At 41.3% G+C, this 6,646-nt stretch overlaps 1 non-coding gene across 1 annotated transcript; it reads right to left on the bottom strand.

Moving 5' to 3' along the window:
- Positions 1 to 2,716: 2,716 nt before the first annotated feature.
- Positions 2,717 to 2,823, bottom strand: LOC141722546 (small nucleolar RNA R71). Its single transcript, XR_012575562.1, has one exon. It is a non-coding gene; the product is annotated as a small nucleolar RNA R71 (small nucleolar RNA).
- Between the last annotated feature and the right edge of the window lie 3,823 nt (positions 2,824 to 6,646).

Genomic DNA, 6,646 nt, shown 5'->3' with positions numbered 1-6,646 from the left:
TGTGGCCTTTCTCACCACAGTTATAGCATTTAACATTGGTGTAATTTCCTCTGTCAGACTTTCCTCCTCTGCCTTCAGATCTTCTGAAATTCTTTTTATCAGAACTTATGCCTTTCCTGGAAAACTTCTTTCCCTTCCTGAACTTCCTGTATGCAATCTTTGTGATTCTTTTCACCATAAGAGCACACAGCTTCATCATCTCCTCATCAGCATCAGTCTCATGCAAGCTTTCAGAATCTGAGTCATCATCACTCTCAGAACTTGATGACTCAGTATCAGACTTTATGAAAAGAGCTTTACCCTTGTTTTTCTTTGAGGAAGCTGCTTTGGGGAATTCTTCTTCAGCCTTAAGAGCAACTGTCCTTGACTTTCCTCCTTTCCTCTTGCTTCTTTGTTCCATCTCCAGCTCATGAGTCTTGAGCATTCCATAGATTTCGTCAAGAGTTGTTTCATCAAGATTGTAGTTGTCTCTTATTGTTGTTGCCTTCAAATCCCAGCATTCAGGAAGAGCTAACAGGAACTTAAGGTTTGAATCTTCAAGATCATACTCTTTATCAACCAATGACAAATCATTCAAAAGTTTGACAAATTGATAAGTGGCATTTTATACCACTTAGAACGTCTTAAAATGGCTTAAATTGGTGTCTTGAAATCAAGTATTTTGTGTATTTGATGCGTTTTTCTAGTGTTTATGCATTTCAGGGTATTAGTTGCAATTCGGAGGAGGAATCATCAAGAATAAGCCTTGGCATGTGTTCACCATTGCGAGAGGAAAAGAACGGGCAGATTACGGCGAAGAAACGGAGCAAACCTGGATTTTTTCCAGTAGGGTCCTGCGCGCCCGCGCAGCAATGCTGAGCGGCCGTGCAGCAGCCTTGCGCGCCCGCGCAGAAATGCTGAGCGGCCGCGCAGGGTCGGGGAAAAAGCTGAATTATTTTAGACTTCTACTTCTGTTTGGCTTCCAACTTCTATGTAATCTGAGTTTTATGGGACTATTATATAAGTAGATTTGAGACGTTTTCATAGAGAATATGAAGGAGATTATGTTTTAGATTGTGTTTTGCGCAAGAAGCGAAGGAGATAAGGAAGAAGACCGATTTAGCACACCGCAACGAAGAGGAAGCATATTTTCTTGTGATTCTTATTTCGTTGTAACGTTGGATGCTAGTTTTCTTGCTTTGACTTATTTACTCTTGTGACGTACTCTGTTTTAATATAATTAGTTTAGTTATTATTTTCTTGTGTTGTTTATCATGATTTCATATGAACCCATGATGGCGATAAGATCTATTATGGGCTAATCGTGATCATGGGGTTGCAGCGGATTTATTATAAAATTCTTTAGTTAATTGTTTAATACTTTAGTGTGTGATGATTGTATGATATCTAGTATTGGTTGTGCGTATTCGTCTTATGTGCGTCACGAACATATAAGATAGGGTGTTAATCTCTTGTGAAGCGACGGTGGATCTTGAGATTTAGAACTTGCCATGCTAGCATAGGTTCATGTACGTTGTGCATGATTAGTGGGTAACTCTAACAGTTTTATTTGCCCTATGTAATCAAAAGGAATAACTTGTGCTTAAATCATTGTGTTGTCAATTTCTGTAGACATATAGGAACTCAACATAATTGATGACTATTCAACTTTTATCTTAATTGTGGATGCTTGGTAGAATGGTATTAGTACAATGAAAGTTGGCTTTTATCAGTTTCGTGTTATTCGATTAATATCATCACTGTCACATGCTAAAAGTAATAACAATGGCTATAGAAGGAAGTAATAATGAAGTTGTGATCTCATGAGTGTTTTATTATTGATAAATTGAAGTGTTAGTTAAGTGGTTAATTAAGTAGTTAAGTATAGTTAATATTTAATCAACAATTTTAAGTGTTATCTTAACATTGAGAAGTAATCATACATTGGTGAGTGAGTTTAATTAGACAATAACTTAGTCTGAGTCTCTGAGGGAACGAACTAGAAAGTATTCTATATTACTTGCGAACGCGTATACTTGCGTGAATATTAGTGCATGTTTTCGCCCTAACAAGTTTTTGGCGCCGCTGCCGGGGACTCGGCGTATTTGTTTAGTTTATGTACTTACCATTATTGGTCATTAGGACTCAATGATTAGGACGTAGTAGTTAATTACTCTTTTCGGTTGTGTTTCAGGTACTTTAGCAAGCGTTTATGCAAACTCGTTCTCGTGCTCGCAAGAGGACCTTAGATATAGCTGAAGAGAAAGACGAAGTTCTTGATACTCCGGAGAAGTTAGATTTTGAGGATTCGGATTCAGGAACTGAGCAGAAAGAACCAGTAAACATGGGAGATCATATTGTTCAAGCTGATCCAGCTCTTATGGATTTTTCTCGGCCTAAAATTGATGATATTCAGTCAAGCATCCTTCATCCGGCTATTCAAGCTAACACCTTTGAAATCAAGCCGGGCACTATTCAGATGGTGCAGAATTCTGTTTCTTTTGGAGGAGCGGCAACTGAAGACCCCAACATGCACATAAGGAATTTTGTCGAGATCTGCAGCACTTTTAAGTATAATGGCGTGACTGATGAGGCTATCAAGTTGAGGCTTTTTCCATTCTCACTGAGGGATAAGGCTAAAGACTGGTTACATTCTGAACCAGCTGGGTCCATCACTACGTGGCAAGATCTTGCACAAAAGTTTCTGGTGAAGTTTTATCCAATGGCAAAGACTGCTGCTATGAGGAGTGCTCTTACTCAGTTTGCGCAGCAACCTACAGAATCTATATGCGAGGCTTGGGAACGCTACAAGGAAATATTGAGAAAATGTCCACATCATGGAATGCCGGATTGGATGGTAATCACTGGTTTTTATAATGGTTTGGGGGCCCAATCTCGGCCCATGCTCGATGCAGCAGCTGGAGGAGCCTTATGGGCTAAAAGCTATACTGAGGCGTATAATCTTATAGAGACAATGGCTGCAAACGAGCATCAAAACCCAACTCAGAGGATGACGTCAGGCAAGGTCGCAGGTATTCTGGAAGTTGATGCAGCCACCGCTATTGCAGCCCAGCTCCAAGCGCTATCAATGAAGGTTGATTCTTTGGCTACGTATGGAGTTAATCAAATAGCTATGGTTTGTGAGCTTTGTGCAGGTTCTCATGCTACGGATCAGTGTTCTCTTGTCAACGAATCTGTTCAGTATGTGAATAATTATCAGCGACAACAGCAGCCTGTGCCAGCAACCTATCATCCTAACAACAGAAATCATCCAAATTTCAGTTGGGGAAATAATCAGAATGCTATTCAGCCACCATATCAGCAAGGAGTGAGTAAACAGTTTAACCCACCTGGATTCCAGCAACCACATCAGTATGCTACAAGGCAATCATATCCTCAACAGGGAAGTGCAGCTGCACCTACTAGTGCTGATTTTGAGGAACTTAAGCTGTTGTGCAAGAGTCGGGCGGTTTCTATCAAGACCTTGGAAAATCAAATCGGTCAATTAGCCAATGCAGTGCTCAATCGTCAACCTGGCACTCTTCCCAGTGACACGGAAGTACCAGGCAGGAAGGAAGCTAAAGAGCAAGTCAAGGCTATTACCTTAAGGTCTGGAAAAGTAGCTGATGCTGAAAAGGCAAAAGAAGTCGAAGCTGAAGTTAGAGATGGAGAATCTAAGCAAAAGGAGAAAGTGGCGGAACCAAAGAAGACTACTGTTGAACACACTCTGCCTGAGGCTAATACAGGGGAGAAACAGCTCTATCCTCCACCACCTTTTCCTAAGAGATTGCAACAACAAAAGCTGGATAGACATTTCGGGAAGTTTCTGGAGGTGTTCAAGAAACTTCACATCAATATACCTTTCGCTGAGGCGCTGGAACAAATGCCTAGTTATGCGAAGTTTATGAAGACTATTCTTTCAAGGAAGGTGAAACTGGATGACCTTGAAACCGTTGCTCTCACGGAAGAGTGCAGCGCTGTTCTGCAGCAAAAGTTACCACCAAAACTGAAAGATCCAGGAAGCTTCACCATTCCTTGCACCATTGGCAATCTAACTTTTGACAAGTGCCTTTGTGATTTGGGAGCAAGCATTAATCTGATGCCGTTGTCGATCTTTAAAAAGCTGGATCTACCTGATCCAAAACCCACATACATGTCGCTACAATTGGCTGACCGTTCCATTACTTACCCAAGGGGCATAGTTGAGGATGTGCTCGTCAAGGTGGATAAGCTCTTCTTTTATGCAGATTTTGTTATTCTGGATTTTGAGGAAGATAAAAAGATTCCCATAATCTTGGGGAGGCCTTTCTTGGCTACTGGCCGTACCTTGATAGATGTGCAAAAAGGGGAACTTACTATGCGGGTCCAAGATCAGGATGTGACCTTCAACGTATTCAAGGCAATGAAATTCCCTACAGAAGATGAGGAGTGTTTAAAAGTGGATGTGATTGATTCCGCAGTTACTTCGGAACTCGATCACATGCTAATGTCTGATGCATTGGAAAAGGCCTTAATGAGGGAATTTTGACAGCGATAATGAAGATAGCAACGAGCAATTACAATATCTGAACGCTTCTCCATGGAATCGAAAGCTCGACATACCATTTGAATCTCTTGGTACTTCTGACCTTAAGAATGCTGAAGGGAAGCTCAAACCATCAATAGAGGAAGCACCTACCTTGGAGCTCAAACCATTACCTGAACACTTGAGGTATGCTTTTTTAGGTGATTCATCTACGTTACCTGTTATTATTTCAGCTGACCTTTCAGGTAGTGAGGAAGACAAGCTCTTAAGGATTTTGAGAGAATTCAAATCGGCTATAGGATGGACCATAGCAGACATCAAGGGGATAAGTCCTTCATATTGTATGCATAAAATTCTGTTAGAGGAAGGTAGTAAGCCAACTGTGGAACAGCAGCGAAGACTGAATCCCATCATGAAGGAGGTGGTGAAGAAAGAAATTCTGAAATGGCTAGATGCAGGCATCATTTATCCTATTTCTGACAGCTCGTGGGTGAGCCCCGTGCAATGTGTACCTAAGAAAGGAGGTATCACTGTGGTCGCAAATGAAAAGAATGAGCTCATCCCTACTCGAACAGTTACATGATGGAGAGTATGCATGGATTATAGAAAATTGAACAAAGCCACAAGGAAGGATCACTTCCCTCTCCCATTCATTGATCAAATGCTTGATAGATTGGCGGGACATGAGTATTTTTGTCTTTTGGATGGTTATTCCGGGTATAATCAGATTTGTATTGCACCAGAGGATCAGGAAAAGACTACCTTCACTTGTCCATTTGGCACATTTACTTTTCGTAGAGTTTCGTTTGGGTTATGTGGCGCCCCGGCCACCTTTCAGAGATGTATGATGGCTATATTCTCTGACATGATGGGAAATAACGTCGAAGTGTTCATGGATGACTTCTCCGTCTTTGGACACTCATATGATGAATGCTTGAATAATCTGCGCGCCGTACTCAAAAGATGCGTGGAAACTAATTTGGTGCTTAATTGGGAGAAATGTCATTTTATGGTGCGTGAAGGCATTATCCTTGGGCATAAGGTCTCTAGCAAAGGTCTGGAGGTGGACAAGGCCAAGGTGGGAGTCATTGAAAATCTTCCACCACCTAATTCGGTGAAAGGAATCCGTAGTTTTCTCGGTCATGCGGGTTTTTATCGGCGATTCATCAAGGACTTTTCAAAGATATCTAAGCCGTTGTGCAATTTACTTGAGAAAGATGTGCCTTTCAAATTTGATGATGAATGTTTGGCAGCATTCGAGACTCTCAAGGAGAGTTTGATCACGGCACCAGTTATTACAGCACCAGATTGGACATAACCGTTTGAGATGATGTGTGATGCGAGTGACTATGCGGTAGGTGCAGTTCTGGGACAGCGCAAGAAAAATCTCTTCCATGTGGTCTACTATGCGAGTAAGACTTTAAATGGGGCCCAATTGAACTACACCACTACTGAGAAGGAGCTTTTGGCTATAGTCTTTGGCTTTGAGAAATTTCGATCTTATCTGCTTGGTACGAAAGTAACAGTATTCACTGATCATGCAGCTATTCGCTATCTGGTTTCTAAGAAGGATTCGAAGCCGAGACTCATTCGTTGGGTGCTTTTACTTCAGGAATTTGAGTTAGAGATCAAAGATAGAAAAGGTACTGAGAATCAAGTAGCTGACCATCTCTCTAGGTTGGAGAATCCCGATTCTACTTCACAAGATAGGACGTTAATCAATGAATCTTTTCTGGATGAGCAGTTGTTTGCAATTCAGGAGGAAGAACCATGGTTTGCAGATATTGTAAACTATCTTGTCAGCAATATAATGCCGCTTAATTTGACATCCGCTCAAAAGAAGAAGTTTCTGCATGAGGTGAAGTGGTATATGTGGGATAAACCATATTTGTTTAGACAGGGAGCTGATCAGATCATCAGGAGATGTATCCCGTTCTGTGAGACGGAGGGGATATTACGAGACTGCCATTCCACGGTTTATGGTGGACACTATGGAGGTGAGAAGACGGCAACTCGTATTCTGCAAGCAGGTTTTTTCTGGCCTACATTGTTCAAAAATGCTCATCAGTTTGTTTTAAGGTGTGATCGTTGCCAAAGAGTGGGAAATTTGTCAAGGAAGGATGAGATGCCATTAAATGTGAT

The sequence above is a fragment of the Apium graveolens genome, chromosome 4 (genome assembly GCF_009905375.1).
Source record: "Apium graveolens cultivar Ventura chromosome 4, ASM990537v1, whole genome shotgun sequence".
Classification (NCBI taxonomy): domain Eukaryota; kingdom Viridiplantae; phylum Streptophyta; class Magnoliopsida; order Apiales; family Apiaceae; genus Apium; species Apium graveolens.
The sequence above is the reverse complement of the archived record's forward strand: the minus strand, read 5'-3'. Positions and strand labels throughout refer to the sequence as shown.